General features: G+C 41.5%; 1 long non-coding RNA gene across 2 annotated transcripts in view; it reads right to left on the bottom strand.

Annotated features, from left to right (window-relative positions):
* Positions 1-1329: 1329 nt before the first annotated feature.
* Positions 1330-18751, bottom strand: part of LOC132813219 (uncharacterized) — a 50674-nt gene continuing 33252 nt past the window's right edge. The window contains exons 5-6 of one of the 2 annotated variants that reach the window (XR_009644009.1): positions 2496-2565; positions 1330-1409 (exon numbers count right to left, since the gene is read on the bottom strand). This is a non-coding gene — a long non-coding RNA (uncharacterized LOC132813219). Of the gene's footprint in view, positions 1442-2495; positions 2566-18751 lie in introns of both variants that reach the window. The other variant, XR_009644008.1, reaches the window with a different exon arrangement.

The following is an 18751-nucleotide window of genomic DNA, read 5'->3' as shown; positions in this document are numbered from 1 at the left end:
TAGTAAGGTATTTTGATTAAATAAAATGAATGTCATTAGTTAGATATTTTAAATTTGAAAAACTACAGTGTCCTCAAATCTAAAATTTAGAGACAATGTAATGTGATACATACATTTATTAATGACCTGAAGATAATAAATTGCAGATTCTGTGATTATTGGAATGAACAACAGACAGAGCAAATCCAAAATTGGATTGAAAAGCAATTCAAAATCTGCCTAGATATTTTCTAATCACCATTCTAAGCTGTTTTGGTGCATCTCTGTTGAAGATGGGAACTCAACGCACACTTCCTGGTCTCGTGGGAGACACTCTACTGGAGCTCCATAGGTTCCTTTCATAATGTTCCCACCAAGGAAGGGTGGGATTATAATTAATTGTGATTACTTAAATGAAAACTAACCAGTGTTCACTCCGATAATTGGGCTGGGAATTAATTCGACTGTTTCGATGCAATGGACTGAGAATGAAATGGTCATTCACAATAATGATGGTACTAAGTATATAGGCTCTTACGTAACAATCAATATCGTGACAATTGAAGGAAAAATAAATAGACATAGAATGCGCTTATTGTAAATTCATGAAAAATACAACTGCTGAATATGTTTAAAGCAATTTTTCTGATAACGAAAAGATAATTAGAATGCTTATCACCAAAAAAAATTCTTTCACTGTGACTATTCAGCTGCAGGCAGCTCCTCTTCCTGACACAAATGTACAACTTCCAACAATTCAAAATGTACTCTGATTGATAAAGGGAAGAACAAACACATGTACGTTTTTTTCTCGTGTTTACGAAAAAAGTCACAAATTTGAATTTTTTTACCTTTAAAATATTTAACCCTTGCTGAGATCAGAAATACAATAAACCTTCACGTTGAAGAAAAATATAATCAAATCAAATCAAAATATACATCGATATTCACAATAATTGGGAGAGTGAACACTGCAATATCTTTCCATCAGTTGATGTACTGAGCTATAATTCCACTTTTATATCCCTTACTGATCAGTTATTAGATATTAGCAATATCTAAATTATTAATATGCTGTCAGTGAACTGAATATCAAAGAGAAATCTCACACTGCTGTTTGAACATACAATGTTCTGGAATAAACAGTAATTATTGGCTAAATGTCATTAGATATCTCTTAATCGATGAGGCTATGGTTAGTTTGATTGTTGAAATAAGTGGCATTCAGATATTCCAATGAGCATTGGATGGAAAGTCACTCTTTTTGGTATAGATGTGAAAAAAATGTTTTATTGGAGTATTGGCAATAAGAAATGTAGGACTAAATTATGATGTGCATCTCACCTTAATGAATATTTTCAAGTTTTCTCAAAGGTTTCTAGTCCAATCATCAGTTTAAAAGTGGTCATTTTCGTTCAGCAGATCAGTAACTGCAAACATTTTCAACACATCTTCATCAAATCTGATAATTCAGAAAAAATACCAAAGCATTACCTGTGTAAATGTCAAACTATATCTTTAGATTAGAGTCAAGTTCATTCTCTACTTATTTTATTCCTATTTTTGATACCAGTGACTAAATATTGATTAGATTATATGTCATATGTGTTAGACATGAGTTTTCTCTCAAAGATCTGTGCAACCCAGGAATGGGCCCTTTGGCCCATAACGTTGTGCGGAACATAATGCAAAATAAACTCACCCCTTCTGTCTACCCTTGGTCCATATCCTTCCAAATTATCTAAATGAACATTTAAAAAGCCCTAATGTATCTGCCTTTATCACCAACCCTGGAAGTTCATTCCAGACACCTACCACTCCCTTTGTAAAAAAAACAAATTACCCATCACATGCCCCTTGAACTGTCTTCCCTAACCTTAAACGCATGTCACATACTTTTGACGTTTCAACTCTGGGAAAACCATTTTGACTGTCAACCCTATTTATGTATCTCCTGATTGAATAGACTTGCATCAATTCTTCCTCCATCCTCCGCTACTCCACAAAAAAGCAACCTGAGTTTTTCTCACGTCTCCAAATCCAGGCAGCATCCTGGTAAATGCCTTCTGTACCCTCTCCAAAGCCACCATACCCGTCCTATAATGTGGCGAATAGGAGTGAATACAATACTTTAAGTATGCCTTAACCAAAGTCTTATAAAGTTGCAACATGCCATCCTGACTCTTGTAATCAGTTCCCTGACCAATAAAGGCAAGCATGCCATTTGCCTTCCTGACCACCGTATCTACTTGCATGGTCACGTTCAGGGAGCCATGGTCTTGAACGCCAAGATCCCTTTGAACAACAAAGCTGTTCAGGGTCCTGCCATTACCTACTTTTCCTTAATATTTGAGCTCCCAAAGTGAAACACCTCACAGTTGTATGGATTAAACTTTGCCTTTAATTTCTCTGCCCATATCTGCAATTTATCTTTTTCCTGCTTCATTCTTTGACAGCCCTCTACATTATCCACAACTGCACTGAACTTTGTATCATCTGCAAACTTACTAACTCACCAAATTAGATTTTAATTCATGTCACTTATATATATTTGTCCCGCAAACAGAAGGGTTCCAGTGCAGATCCCTGTGGGAAAAAGACAGAAAATGAGGAAAATGCAGAATTCTTCAATAAATGAGGTTTCTTTCAATGACAAAACTATTCTGATGAATAATCTCTGAAGGTGTGATTTTTGTTTTGAAATTAACCCAATATTTTAATTCTCAGTTTACTGATCTTATTGAATATCTAGTACAAACTGCTGTGAAAATATTGAATCGTTTTAAGTGTTTAGTTCCAACATTAATTATTCTTTAATTGTAATTTCAATTATCACACCATCATGAGAGTTGAATCTATTATTTCTTAGTGCCAGTATCATGATGAAATATTTACACTCGTTTCAGGTCAACACACCTGCAATCAAGCAAAGTTTTCTCACCCAACACTCATAGTAACTATCTCATTCTCTTTCATTTGAATTCTCATTTTAATTAAATGATCATTAATCAGTCTTATCAATTAAGAGATGACTAACTAGTTTTCACATCAATATTTCAGTTCTTTCCAACATATTGTACAATTACATTGCAGTAAGGGTTTCTCATCATTCTTAAATTTGTTATCAGCTATTTTTGTGTCTGATTTCCAGTATCCACAGTTTTTTGCGTCCTTGTATTAATTGTTTTTCATTTCAATGCTAACATTTCTATATTTCTAATTATTACAATAAGAGCTAAGTATTTTTCATGTTAAACATTGTATTAATTTCACGTGTTTCTTGTGTATACAAACCAGAATTAACAAATGTTTGCTCTATTCTTTTACAATAAATCTTGAATTCTTAGAAATCACAATTTTGTGAAAATGAGGGAAATTATCTTTCGATTAATAGTCACATTGAATGACTAATGCTTTACTTCCAAGTCATGAGCATTACAAAGCAGTTTAATTTTGAGTACATAAATGACTGCTTCAAACATATTTAATTACTTGATTATCATGAGATTTATATTTGTTTAAGATCATTGTCGCTTCGTTCCAACATTTTTATGAATTACTAATTCCTTTTATCAGTCCATTACACACTGGAATTGTCGAATACAACCCAGTCTGATTATCACAATAAATATTTCAGCAGTTTTCCCTGTGAGTAACCACCGTAAGTATGTGATTATAGTCCTGCCCTTCTTGCATAGGAACATTATGTAGGGCTCTGGTAATGTCTGTACTGAAAGACCAGGAGGTATGGATTCAATTCTAAACTTCAACAGAGATGTGTCAAAGCACATCAGAGTTGATTAGAAAATATCTAAGTGTCTACTGAATTATTTTTCAATCCAACATTTTCTCAACTTGTATCCGTTGTTCATTGTAATGTTCACAATATCTTGAATTTATTTGCTTCCGTTCACTGACTAAACTATGAATGTTATTATGCTGCTTCTAAGTACCTCTCAACTTTTAATAACTTTGCAGTCATAAAGATTCTACAGTGTAAATTACATTTAAGGTAAGGAGGAAAGATTTAAAAGGGATCTGAGGGGCAACTTTTTTCACAAAGTGTGTTTGGCTCACATGGAATGAGCTGTGAGAGGAAAGGCGGTGGCTGGTACAATTATAACATCTAAAAGACTTTTGGACAGTTACATGGATAGAAAACGTCCAGAAGGATATGGAACAAACACAGGAAAATGGGGCTAGTTTAGTTTAGGGAACCTGGCCGGGCTGCCTGAATGGCCTGTTTCCGTGCTGTACCAAGCTAGCATTGTACAATTCAAACTTGACTGCGATGGGTAAAGGAGAGAACAAACGGGTGTTGATTCGATTTTGCGTCCATAAAAAAGTGACATGAATTTTAAATAATTTTGTCACAAGAAATAGTTCACTCTTATTGTGATCAGAAATACAATGAATGTGAGCATTGAAGTCAAATATAATAAAAACAATTCAACTGTGTTTATATGGTTAAAATAAAAATTGATATTCACAATCATTGTGAGTTTGTACACTGCCATATCTTCACATTACTTCATGTACTGAGCCATTATTGCATTTACTGAGCATAAATATACCCCCGACTGAACGGAACAATAATTAGATGTTAGCAACACTTAGATTTTCAAAATCTATCAGTGCACCGTGAAGAAGGAGAAATTGATGTAATTTTATCCTGATCGATGATCCAACATTTGTGTCTGAATCAGGAAGAGAGTAAGGAGATAACCAAAGTGAATATCAGAGTGACCACAAGATACAGTCCATGACATTTGATAGAAAAAGGAATTTGCATAATTCCATGGTTATTGAACGTTAATAATTAATTCCCTCCGCAGGTACTGAAGCAGTCCAAGTCCAAGTACAACAAGATCTGGACAATATCCAGGTTTGGGCTGACAAGGGGCAAGTAACATACATCCCACACAAATGCAGGCAATGACCATCACGTATAAGAAATAATCTAACCACCATCCCTTGACATTCGCTGGTGTTGCCATCATTGAACACCCACGATCAACATCCTGGGAATAATCATTGATCAGAAACTGAATTGGTCTCAGCACATAAACACGGTGGCTACAAGAGTAATTCAACTGCTGTCTCCTGAAATCCTGTCCAACAGCTACCAGACACAACTCAGGAGTGTGATGGAATACTCCCCACTTGCCTGGATAGTGCTGCCCTAACAACACTCAAGAAACTTGATACCATACGAAACAAAGCAGCCCGCTTGATTGGCACAGCATCCACAAGTATCCACCCCCTCCCCCCCACCACCACTGATGCTCCGTAGCAGCATGTATACTATCTACAAGATGCACTGCAGGAAATCACTAACCAGTACCTTTCAAACCCATGACCACTTCCATCGAGAAGGACAAGAGCAGCAGCTAGATGGAAAGATAACTATCTTCAAGTTCCCCGATAAGGTACTAATCACCCTGAATTGGAAATATATAGCTGTTCCTTCACTGTCGCTGGGTCAAAATCCTGGAAATCCCCACCCCAAGGTATTACATAGAACATAGAAAAATACAGCACAGTACAGGCCCTTCGGCCCCTGATGTTGCGCCGACCAAAGCCTACCTAACCTACACTCGCCCAATAACCTCCATATGCTTATCCAATGCTCGCTTAAATGACCATAAAGAGGGAGAGTCCACCACTGCTACTGGCAGGGCATTCTATGAACTCACAACCCGCTGAGTAAAGAATCTCCCCCTAACATCTGTCCTATACCTACCACCCCTTAATTTAAAGCTGTGTCCCCTAGTAACAGCTGACTCCATTAGCGGAAAAAGGTTCTCACTGTCAACCCTATCTAAACCCCTAATCATCTTGTACACCTCTATCAAATCTCCCCTAAACCTTCTTTTCTCCAATGAGAACAGACCCAAGTGCCTCAGCCTTTCCTCACAGTTTTGTGCTGTATACCCACAGCAGGTAGAGTGCAGCGGCTCAAGAAGACAGCTCACCACCAATTTCTCAAGGGCAACTAGGGACGGGCAATAAATGCTGGGCCCAGCCAGTGACACCCACATCACATCAAATAAATATTATTATAATGTCTGCAAGATCAAAACAGCTCCACGCTGTCCTAGCTGCAATCTCTGCCCCTTATTGAAAAAGATAAAAGAATCTGACCTTGCTCAACTTTCTCATCAAAACCAAGTACAGTATTCACCCCAGCCCTCTCTTATATGAACCAGCAGCATTTCCACCACCAACAGTAGATCCTCTTAAAATATTTTGTCAGTAACTTTTAATTAACTGGTTACTACAATTACAATGCAATCTGTACAAACAGATTAAATACCTTTAATGCAACAACAAATTTTCTAACAACTTTTCTCGATCTCTGTCATTCTTTTTAGTTCGATGAGGTAGGGAGGGATGGAAACACGACAGTGATGTAAGATATATGTAATACAGTGAGACAGGGAAGCTAGTATGGCTCATGTTGACTCTTAGACCCCACACAGTGAAGCAACACATTCACTGCATAATAAACATAACATAACATTTCAACCCCACTCACACCCGGAGTGACAGAAATAAAATGTGGATCGGTTGGACAGGATAGGTTTGTTACAGTTAGAGTTTGGAAGGTGACTAAGGAAGTGGACGAGGGTAAAGCAGTAGATGTTGTGTATATGGATTTTAGTAAGGCGTTCGATAAGGTTCCCCATGGTAGGCTAATGCTAAAACTACGGAGGTATGGCATTGAGGATACATTAGAGGTTTGGATTAGGAATTGGCTGGCTGGAAGGAGACAGAGGGTAGTAGTTGATGGATTATGTTCATCTTGGAGCGCAGTTACTAGCGGTGTACCACAAGGATCTATTTTGGGACCATTGCTTTTTGTTATCTTTATAAATGATCTAGAGGAAGGACTTGAAAGCTGAGTAAGCAAGTTTGCGGATGACACAAAAGTCGGTGGAGTTGTGGATAGTGAGGAAGGAAGTGGTAGGTTACAGCGGGATATAGATAAGTTGCAGAGCTGGGCGGAAATGTGGCAAATGGAATTCAATGTAGCTAAGTGCGAAGTCGTTCACTTTGGTAGGAATAACAAGATGATGGATTACTGGGCTAATGGTAGGCTACTTGGTAGTGTGGATGAGCAGAGGGATCTTGGTGTCCATGTACACAGATATCTGAAAGTTGCCACCCAGGTAAATAGTGCTGTGAGGAAGGCATATGGTGTACTGGGCTTTATTGGCAGAGGAATTGAGTTCCGGAGTCCTGAGGTCATGTTGCAGTTGTATAAGACTCTGGTGAGGCCTCATCTGGAGTATTGTGTGCAGTTTTGGTTGCCATACTATAGGAAGGATGTGGAAGCTTTAGAACGAGTGCAGAGGAGGTTTACCAGGATGTTGCCTGGAATGGTAGGAAAATCTTATGAGGAAAGGCTGAGGCACTTGGGGCTGTTCTCATTGGAGAAGAGAAGGTTTAGGGGAAATCTGATAGAAGTGTATAAGATGATTAGGGGTTTAGATAGGGTAGATACTAAGAACCTTTTACCGCTAATGGAGTCAGGTGTTACTAGGGGACATAGCTTTAAATTAAGGGGTGGTAGGTATAGGACAGATGTTAGGGGTAGATTCTTCACACAGCGGGTTGTGAGTTCATGGAATGCCCTGCCCGTATCAGTGGTGAACTCTCCTTCTTTATGGTCATTTAAGCGGGCATTGGATAGGCATTTGGAAGTTATTGGGCTAGTATAGGTTAGGTAGGATTCGGTCGGCGCAACATCGAGGGCCGAAGGGCCTGTACTGCGCTGTATCCTTCTATGTTCTATATTCTAAGAGTGAGGGGTGACATGACTGAAGTATCTAACATCCTGAATGGTTTGATAAGGTGGATGTGGAAAGGATGTTTCCACTTGTGGGTCGTTCCTGAACTAGAGGGAACTGCTTTAAAATTGGGTTCACCCTTTCAGGACAGCGATGATGATATTTGTTTCCCATCAGAGGGCTGTGCAAATTTGCAACTCTCTGCCCCAGAAGGTGGGCTCACTGAGTATTTTTAAGACACAAGTTGATAGATTCTTGTTAAGGGACGTTGGCAGAAGATGGAATACAAATCACTAACAGATCAGGCCTGGCCTTATTGAATGGTGGAGCAGGCTCGAGGGGCCGAATGGTCACCTTCTGCTTCTCTCACACATGATCCCCGGACTGAGAGCTTTGTTTCAAATTCATTCACTGGGATGTAAGTGCCACTGGCTGAGGGCAGCATTATTCCCCAGAGGGCAAATAAGAGCCAACCACATTGCTGTGGGTCAGGAGTCACATGTAGGCCAGACCAGGTCAGGATGGCAGCTTCCTTCCCTAAAGGACACCAGTGATCCAGATGGGTTTTTCCTGACAATCGAGAATAATTTCATCAATAGACTCATAATTCTAGATGATTATTAAATTGAAGTTCCACATCTGTCGTGGTGGGATTCGAATGAGGGACCCCAGAATATTCACTGGGTCTCTGCATTAACAGTTCAGCAATGATACCACAGGACTGTTCCCGAGCTACAAAGGGTGGGAACCAAAACCTTGATCAAACTGGGAGAATTAAGGAGCGTTGAAGGGAATGGGGGAAGAGAATGACCAAGTTTAGGTTCAAGGCAACTGAAACTAAAGCCACCAACAGGGAGGAGAACAAAGTAAGAAACCCTCACACAGCTGGAATTGGATAAGTGCAGATACCCCAGGGAGGTGTGGGACTACACAGGGAGGACAGGGTGAAGGCACGGGTAGGTTTAAAAGCAGTGAACCAAATTTTGAAATTTTCTTCATGAACATAATGTAGATCGGGTTAAAACTGAGGTAGGTGTCTGACACAACTTGCTGCAAGGACACAGACAGCAGAATCTGAGGTGACCATGAGGTAATGGAGGTAGAATGTGGGAGACAAGCTGGGACTGTATTGGAATAGTCACGGTGAGAGAGAACAAATACTGGATACAGGGTTTCAGCAGCTGACGGACTGACGCTGAGGTGAGCCATCGGAAACTGAGCAAGTGAGCCTCACAGCGCCTGTAGACCCGGGTTCAATTCCCGACTCAGGCGACTGACTGTGTGGAGTTTGCACGTTCTCCACGTGTCTGCGTGGGTTTCCTCCGGGTGCTCCGGTTTCCTCCCACAGTCACAAAGATGTGCGGGTCAGGTGAATTGGCCAAGCTAAATTACCCATAGTGTTAGGTAAGGGGTAAATGTAGGGGTTTGGGTGGGTTGCGCTTCGGCGGGTCGGTGTGGACTTGTTGGGCCGAAGGGCCTGTTTCCACACTGTAAATCTAATCTAATCTAATCTAATAGGACAGAGAAACTGATCCATCAGCCTGAAACTGACTGACCACGTGGCTGTCAGTGACTCCAACACAAGTGAATGGAAACATTGCTCAGAGCCTGTTTCTGTAACATTCAACACAACCAGGAAATACAAAAAATGAATAATTAGCTGAAAACAAGGCAACTGCTCTGTTAGAGTCTAAACTATTCAATGTTCAGTTATTGAACATTATTGATTCACAGAATATTCTAACCTGCACAATCACAGTAAAAGGGGAAAGTAAACAACATTCTTGGCAAAGACATAATGAAGCTACTGCTTGTATAAAACAGCTGAGAACAAAGGGGCTGAATTCTCCACAAACTGACAAACACAGGTACCATCGGTTTATAGATAGACAATGAAATTCTTCAGAAAAACACTTCCCTGCCGATGGTGTGTGAACTGCCACTTATTTCCTTTGAAAAGAGTCTCTGTTTCCCCTCAGAAAAGCAGGTATGTCGCGCACTTACAGACTGACTTACAGACAAAGGAAACCTGATCTGAGATTCGCAGGTTAATGAAGCTATTAGTGACAGCCCATTGCACACAACAAGAGCTTAGACCACAACAGATTCTAGTGAAACCAACAATGCAATGAAAAAGGTGAATTAGTCTTTATAATCATGCAGCCTCTCTCAATCAAATAATCCTAGTCAACCTCCAAACATTTTTAAACTATTAATCCCTAATTTCCTCCAAAAATATATCTAATTATTCTCTTCAAAGTACATTTTAAATGGTCAATTCATAATCACATTTCATTTCCAGTTATTCTTAGAGCCAAACAACTTGCAAACTAAAATAGTTTTCATGTTAATAATGACACTGGAAACTTTGTTATGTAGTTTAACCATATTTCCAAATATTGTTTTGGTTCATTATTGCAGTGAAGCTAAAATTAAAGTCTTATTTATTTTCTCTGATATCCTTCCATTACTTTATTCCCTAATAACAATGCCCATGGTGTAATGGGTGACAAGCATTAAAATAAAATCAAATTTTCATTGCAAGAACTGGTACAAATGATCACATATTATTCAGTTCATTCATTGTCGTTGACGTTAAGAGTTATTTTCACTGTATGATCATGTTAAATTCACTTAAATAATCACAGTACAATTCTCACCTCTATAGATCTGTAAAGTGAATGTCAAGTTATAAATATTTCAAGTAAAACCAAATTCACATTTTGTTCTGTGTTATTCCTGGAAGGACAGAATGTGTTCCATTATTATGGGGAACAGGAACAAGTGAAGGTGGTGCCTCTCAGACGTGAGGCCTTAAAGCCAAAGGGCCAGCTGGCAGTCACAGTGGGGGATGTACCCAGTGCCCCGCTCTCCTCAGAAGGCAGTGAGGATGGTGACACTGGGTAGAACAGGTTAGATGGTGAAGCGCCCACGTATGGACAGAGGGACGGCAATGGGTGGGATGACCCACTGCCCTGTAAGGCCCAGAAGGCCGTGTCCATGGCACCGCTCGGCATCAAAGCTCAACGTGGCTAGACAGTAGGGAGCAACAAAGGGAACTGACAGAAACCAAACCTGAACCGTTTACCCGGCTGAACGACAGGTGTTGGTGAATGACCACCCAGCCTGATAGAGAAATGGTATTAATGGGCCTTATTGAGACAATATGGATTATTTAATTGAGGTACACAGTCTCACCGATGATGGTGTCAGCCAAGATCTCTCAGGCCAAGATGCCCTGACGTGTACATCAGAAGCTGTCCCTGCAATGAGAGGGTGAGGGTGTGAGCCGGTTCCCCCCAGTGCACAGCTGACCAGTGCCTCCAGGCATTTACAGATATTGCAGGGACACACTGGGGAGGGGACAGGCTGAATGGTCTAAAATAACCTTGGTGACTCATGGAGCCAAGGGTAATATCAAGAATCATACAGAGAGGAAGCCTGAGGTGTGTAAGGAACACGGGGGATTACCAAACCCCAAACTGTGATGATGAAATAGGTTTGATGTGTTTAAAAGATGACATGGGACCCCATTTAACTGTAATTATAAACATGGGACTCCCAGTGGGAGATAATTCTAACCAAATGCTGAATTGGTCATGAGAACTGAGGCAAACGCAGAAACACAGAAGAATAGCTTCAATACAGGGAGGGTAATCAGACCCACAATGTTACAAAGGAAGCAGGAAAGGGCACATAGCCAAGGAACGTAGGCAGAGAGAGGGAGATAGATGCTCACATTGTGTGTGGCCCATGTTCACGTAGGCACATGCATAGCCCATGAATATTTATTAATGCTGTGTTTGCTGTATTAATAAATATTAATACAGGAGCAGCTATATCAGTTACCGATATGGATTTGCCCCCACCCTGTCAATTCCTAAAATGAGAGCATTTGGAGAGGGAATCGAGGAAGCTGGATAAAATAATCCGATGCAGATCACTGATATGGCAAAATATACTCAGATATGGGAGTGTGAAACTGAGGAAGGGACCATTCTGGGAGTTGCCATTTTAGAACAGTTCGGAGCAACTATTGATGTAGAGACACAAACTGTAATATGGAACAACCTGGCCAGGCCCGGGACAGGAAGCAAAGGAGAGGCGACATCTCCAGGGTAGTTACCTTGCAGGGAGACTGGAACAGTCAGGGAATCTGGGGAGTTATAGCTAGGACCCAAACAGCAGTGTGGGGAACTCAAACAAGAATGTGCGTTATTATCTGTGGATCCTGTAAAGATCGAGGGCCCTCTCACTCCCCACACACACAGGATCCCATTAAAGCTGGGGCTGAGTAGGCAATAATTATGACAGTGACAGATTGAGAGAAGCAGGGAACAGTCAGACCGACAGTATCCCAGACTAATTCACTGAATCCAGACGGCTCATCCCACCTCACTATTGATTATACCTCCCTCAGTAAATCCGCCTCTAAAGAGTATCCTACAGTAGCAAACCACACCACTGTATTTAATGGATTGAAATCGCAACAGGATATAGTCTCAGCCCTTGATATTGTGAATGGGTTCTGGTTCATAATGGCAGAATAAGCTGATGTTTACTATCAAAGGAAAACAGTACACCTGGATCCAGTTACCTCAGGGATCCCATAATATTCCAGTATATCCCACCGATGTATGGCTGATGGAGTTAGTCTATTTAATCTTACCAACACCTCATTACCTCAGTTGGTGAGAAAGAACATATCCAAATATTAAACATAGTCAGTTCAGGCAGGCCGGGCTTAAAATTAACCCACAGAGAGTGCAACTGGGAAGGTAGGGAGAGGCGTACCTGGGACATCATATCAGGGAGATCAAATCAGGAAGGCAGAGGTGATAATCCCATTGGAACGAAAAACCATGATTTTAAAACTATCCATCTGCACATCGCGAAGGGGTAAGGCAAACTTTAGATTGTTTAATTATTGGAGGCCTTTTGTGGAGGCCAGAATTGGCAGAACCATCACAAGCCCTGACAGAAGCACGGACATTAGCCAGGGGTCAGGGAGTCAGCATATACACAGACAGTCAGCATGCCTTTGGTATTGTTCATGACCATGTGTTGGTCTGGGCTCGGTGAGGGTACATCACCCTGTCTGGGGGCCACATAGAGCATGAGGAACCGGTCAGAGAGTTAGTGGAAGCAGCTAACTTTCCCAATGAAGCAACAATAATAAAGATTAGAGCTCACAGGAAAGTCGAAACCCCACACCAACAGGGCAGTGAGTATGTGGATAAGGCAGGTAAAATACTGACTGAAACAGTGCAGACATTTGAGGAGATGGCAGTGGCAGGAGCTGCAGAAGTGAGAGAGGAAGATTTAAAGATAAATCCAGAAACAGTCCCACAACAGGAGAAAGAGGAATGGGAAAAGGGTGGGGCAGTAATTGGACAAGACAGAGTCTGGATGATCCAGCAGTGCCACCACACTGTATAAGACAAACATTATTAAAAACATATCATGGGTCAGCCTATATTGGACAGGATACAATGCAATATCAGATGCTCCACTACAGGGGAGGCCTGGAACAGGGAGAAATACAGCAAGGTTTTGTCGAAGGTGTGTAGTGTGTTCACAGTGTGAGCCAGTGAAAGCAATCAGGATAAACTGGAGGCAGCAGCAGGGACCCAGAGGCCCATGGGAACAATTACAGATGGATTTGACACAGACACCCATCCCAATCTCAGGGAAGGAAATCTTGCTGGGTCTTAATAAACAGGTTTACGCAGTGAGTGGAAGCATTCCCCTGCAGATTTTGACCAAGGGACACATGTTACAGGGAACGTAGTTAAACAGCTCTGTGGCCTGTTTGGTACTGAACAGAAACCCCATCTCCCATCCCACCCCCAGAGCTCAGGGACAGCAGAAGGAATGAAGCAGACACTGAAAGCTAGTCTGACTAAGGCCCTCCCAGAGACAGGCAGAGATGGGTTAGAGTACTCCCCACCATCCTAATTAAATTGACATCAACCCCAGCAAAGGGAACAAGGCAGTCCCCCTTTGTATTAGTGACCGGACGGACTACGCAGGTGCCACAGGGTGTGGCAGTGGGAGTGCCCGAGATGTCCAATGGCAAGGATAGGGTCAAACAATTCTTGAATGAACTGGCAAAGCAACTGCATGAGCTGAGAGGGGAAGTTGCAGAGGGACAGCGAATCAGAAACTGGGAAAGGGAGCACAGAAATATCCGAGCTAACATCCCAAACCCAGGAGATCAGGTCGAGTGAAAATATTAGCGGAAAGCATGAAGGAAACCCAGCTGTACTTGGCTGGGGAAGCCACAGAGTTCTCGAGAGGGAGCTCTCCCACCATGCTTAAATGAGGAGCGCTGAATAAAGGTCACACGCGCTGCTAAACTCAGGCTCCTCTTTGATACTTCTCCCAGCAACAGTTGTGCAGGGGCACGTTGCTGGCTGGAGGTCTGTGGCCAGTGCCTCTGTTCCACAAGGATCAGAACGGGGACATCTGTTGTTTGCAACATATATCAGTGATTAGCAAGAAAATGTAAACAACTGAATTAGCAAGTTTGTAGATGGTACAATTGATGAAGCTGTGAACAGTGAAGAATGTTGTCAAAGGACACAGCAAGAAAGATCAGTTAGAAGGTTATACGGAGAAAATACAGATATATCTGATTTGGACAAATGTCTGGTGATGCATTTTGGGAGGCACATTGCAAGAGGAATGTATACACTAAACGGAAGGGCCCTGAGCAGCATTGATATACAGAGGGATCTTTAGGTGTACGTTCACAGCTCCCTGAAAGTGGTGAAGGAGGTGGATGGCAGGTTCGCCTTCTTCTGTCAGGGGAGTGAATATAAAACTGTAATTAGGCCACCTTTGGGGTATTGTGTGCCGTTTTGATCACCACATAAGGAGGATGTGGAGGCTTTGGAGAGGTTGAAAACAGGTTTACCAGGATGTTGTCTGGATTGGGAGAGGTTGGAACATCTTGGGTTGTTGTCACTAGAAAGAGAGTGGCTGCGGGGTGAACCAAGAGGCACAGAGTGAATAATCTGACTCTTTTTCCAAGGTGGAAATGACAAATTCTAGAGGCCGTAGGTTTAAGGGGAGAGGGGGGACGTTTAAAGGAAATGAAAACCAAAACAAGTGCAGATGCTGTAAACCAAAAACAAAAACATTTTTGTGAAAAGTTCAGCAGGTCTAGCAGCATCTGTGAAGAGAAATCAGCGATAACGTTTCTGAGGAAGTGTGACCAGACCCGAAACATTAACTGATTTTTCTTCACAGATGCTGCATGACCTGCTGAGCATTTCCAACAATGTCTGTGCAGGTTTAAAGGAAGTTATGTCGGGCAAGTTTCTTCTCCAGGAGGTGGTCAGTGACTAGAATGTACTTGCCTGAGAGTTGGTAAAAGCAGAAACAATCACAATGTTTAAGAGGCATTTGGGCAGACACATAAGCAGACATGGGTTGGCAGGGATATGGACCATATACAGGCAGATGGAATTAGTTTGGAATGGTATCATGATCCGTACAGACATAATGGGCCGATTATCCCACTGCTGTCCTGTTCTGTTTTCCGGGGCGTGTAGAATGTGTCGAGCAAGAGATAATATTTTGAGTGGAATATGTCTCTTCATTAGAACACACAGTAAGTTGATGCATTTTGAGAGAAGCAGTGTAGAAAGGGAATATATATTTGATTGGAACAGACACAGGGAGCAGGACAGCAGGATGGGGGACAATGTGTACAAATCATTTAAGGAGAGAGAACATAAAGTGTTTTGAGTAAATGTATAGGATACTGGGCTTCATTAATAGAGGGAATGATAACAAACTCATGGAATAGATGCTGACCATTGACAAAGCTCTAGTTAGGTCACAGTCAATCATTGCATCCAATTCTGGTCACCAGATTCCTGGTCAGAATGGGGAATTTAAAATACCACAGAGGGGCCAGTTCCATACTTTGCTTTCTTTCAGGATGCATTGGCGACTCAAGGGTTAAACATTCTCCTGCCAAAAGCCTTACTGCTGCATTGTAACAGTACGAGGCCTGTACTCTTACAATACAGACAGAACACCTCAGTAGGGGGAGGCGGACTGTACCTTCAAAATAGAACGCATTGCAGCCACACATGTGGATTCCCCCGTAACCCCAGACAGAGGAATTTGCCCTTTCCAGACAAGACTGAGAGCCCTGGGCACAACCCTGTTAAACTGCCTCCGGCTCCCATTGTCTTACCTCCCCTCCATATTAGCATAGGTAAGTGAATCCCCCATTTACTGAAGGAAGAACCCTTCTGCCTTAATCTCTTCCCATCAACACATAATCATGAACAATACGATAATCAGTTTCTGTCATCCATTCACACTTTACCACAGGACATCGCCATTCATCAAGCTTTGTAAGGTCATAATTACCTGCTTTAAACTATGTAATGACAATCGCCCATGTGACTGATATGCCTTTGTCTAATTCCTATTAAATATACTGTCTCTGTGGGTAAGGCAGAGATTCACGAAGAACAGTCTCTGCAAGTAGACACTCGGCTACTTTAGAGACATTTTGAAACTCCCGCCAGCTGTCCAATAATAAAACTACTGCTGTTGTGCAGAAAACTTGTCTCGTCTGGATTTGTGGAACAAATTAGACATCAATATTGAATGATATGAGTGATCTTCAGAGTGTGGAGTACAGACTTACTGGTGTGGTTCACTGATGAAGAAAATGCACTCAGTGAATTGATTTGAAGAAATTTGTATTTTCTTTGAATTAAACAAGTTGAATATATTTTTGATAGAGCTATATAAGATTATAACACACCTAGATATAGCAGACAAAAAATATCTGTATTCAATAGGTGATCGCACAAGAATTAAGATCAGATGTAAAGTTTTGATACAGCGGGAGATGAGCAAGTGTTTCTGCTGACTGTATTGGCTGGAAATATGCAGAACATGCTGCCTATTATGGTAGTGCAAGCAGAGAAGATGAATGATTGATAAAAACAATTAGATCAGATCCGAGGGAAATAAAATTGCAGAGTTTGGGGGACGTATGGGGAATGAGAATATTGGATTCTGCTACAGAGAGCCAGCTTGGATTTGATGGGCCTCTCTCTGTGCTATAATGAATTTTATGTGGACTTGCTTAACTTGCTCTGGTCACCGATTAAATTGTCATTGAGGTAAATCTGCTCAGTGTTCCTACTCAGTCTAAACACAGGCTGTCCTTCCACAGCAGGAGATAAAGTTTTACTGCTTTATACTGGGTTCTGGGAGGGGGGAAGGGAGGGGGCGGTGGGTGGGGTGCGTAATGGTGTGTATAACAGTCTGCCAGCACTTATCTGAAATCAAAACACTAGTGCAGCCACACTAGGGACAGACTCTGGAAATGTGGGGAATGCCAGAAGGGAATTCTTTACCCATTCCCACCTGGAAACGGGCCAAACCAGTCAGACGGGGGAGAAGCTGTTCACCTGCTGTGTGTGTGTGCGTGTGTGTGTGTGTGTGGGGGGGGAGGGTAAGGGATTCACTCAGGCAGCCATCCTGCTGAGACACCAATGAATTTACTCATAAACACAACTTGAAGGACTTTTTTTTCTCTTTTCACACCAAGTAATGAACAATGGTATTGGCAGTCCTTCAAGTTATTTTGCGTATAGAGAACTTAGCTTTGGGAATGTTCACAGCATTGTGGAACATGTACACATTCACACTGGGTAGAGACTTTTATTTTCCTTTATTCATTCACAGGATGAGGGTATCGCTGGCCCGGCAGCATTTCCTGCCCATCCCTAATTGCCCAGAGGGCAGGTATGAATCAACCCATTGCTGTTTATATTGATATTAATCAACACGAATGTCAGACTAGATTAATTATCATCAAACTCAAATCCATTTGATATTCATATATTTACAATCAGTGTTCAATTCACCAAATGTAGCTGAAGATAATAATCTTCAAGTAATTCTAACAGAGAAGATACCTGAATACTTGTTCAGCAAATTAAAGCCTGTTGTGTTTAGATAGTAATAATTTTTAAAAAGTTACTTGAGAATAATGAAAGAAGTTGATTGTTGGGTAACTGATAATCTTGTTTTAATCTGAAGTTAATTTAGGATTAGTTAACAAATGGTAGGGAATCCCAGCCCCATGGAGTGCACATCCAGTTCCATGTGGGAAAACCAGGACACTTCTTGTATCAGCGACAACCACAAGAACACGGAGGTGACACTGGAAATGTCAGGAACACAAGTTAATCCATGGTTAAGGTACTGCACTCACTCCGAGTCCCCACGTTGATGTGTTCTCACCAGAGAGGGTACAGAGGAGATTGATCAGAATGTTTCCATGATTGGAGAATGTCTGCTCTGAGGAAAGGTTGGATAAGTTGGGCATGTTTTCCGAGGAGGATGAGCTGAGATTTAATTGAAGTGATAAGATGCTGAGGAATCCAGATCGAGTGAATAGGAAAGAGCTATTCATTAACAGAGAGGTCAGAAACTGGAGGTTTTAGATTGAAACTAATTCTCAGAAAGAAGGGGAGTGGATGGTGGGGGGCAGGAACTCACTGATGGGCTTGTAAAGGCAGTAGCCAGCATCACATTAGAATAAAAGGACATGGATGTAACTGAAACGCTGGAACATGCAGGGCTATGGACTAAAGTCTGCAGAATGGGATCATTGCGATTTATTTGACACTTCTCCAGAATATTAAACTCAAGTAAATTTGTCAGTAAGTTACAGCACAGATTGAGGCCACTTTGTCCATCCTGTATGTGTTGGCTGTAATAGAACGATCCAGGTTTTACAGCGTTCTGTACTCACCAATGACAGCAACAATTTCAGACTGTGTACTCTGCCCTCTATGTGATTATGATCTGTTTTTTCAATGTATTTCTTTGGCAGCTGCTCACCTTGCTTCCTTGTTTCTTTCCCAGCCCTAACTCCATTCCCCGTGGCCTTGAGGGATTACATTTCTGCTGCTTAATCTCTCCGGTCTTCC

Source organism: Hemiscyllium ocellatum, unplaced genomic scaffold (assembly GCF_020745735.1).
Source record: "Hemiscyllium ocellatum isolate sHemOce1 unplaced genomic scaffold, sHemOce1.pat.X.cur. scaffold_346_pat_ctg1, whole genome shotgun sequence".
NCBI lineage: Eukaryota > Metazoa > Chordata > Chondrichthyes > Orectolobiformes > Hemiscylliidae > Hemiscyllium > Hemiscyllium ocellatum.
The sequence above is the reverse complement of the archived record's forward strand: the minus strand, read 5'-3'. Positions and strand labels throughout refer to the sequence as shown.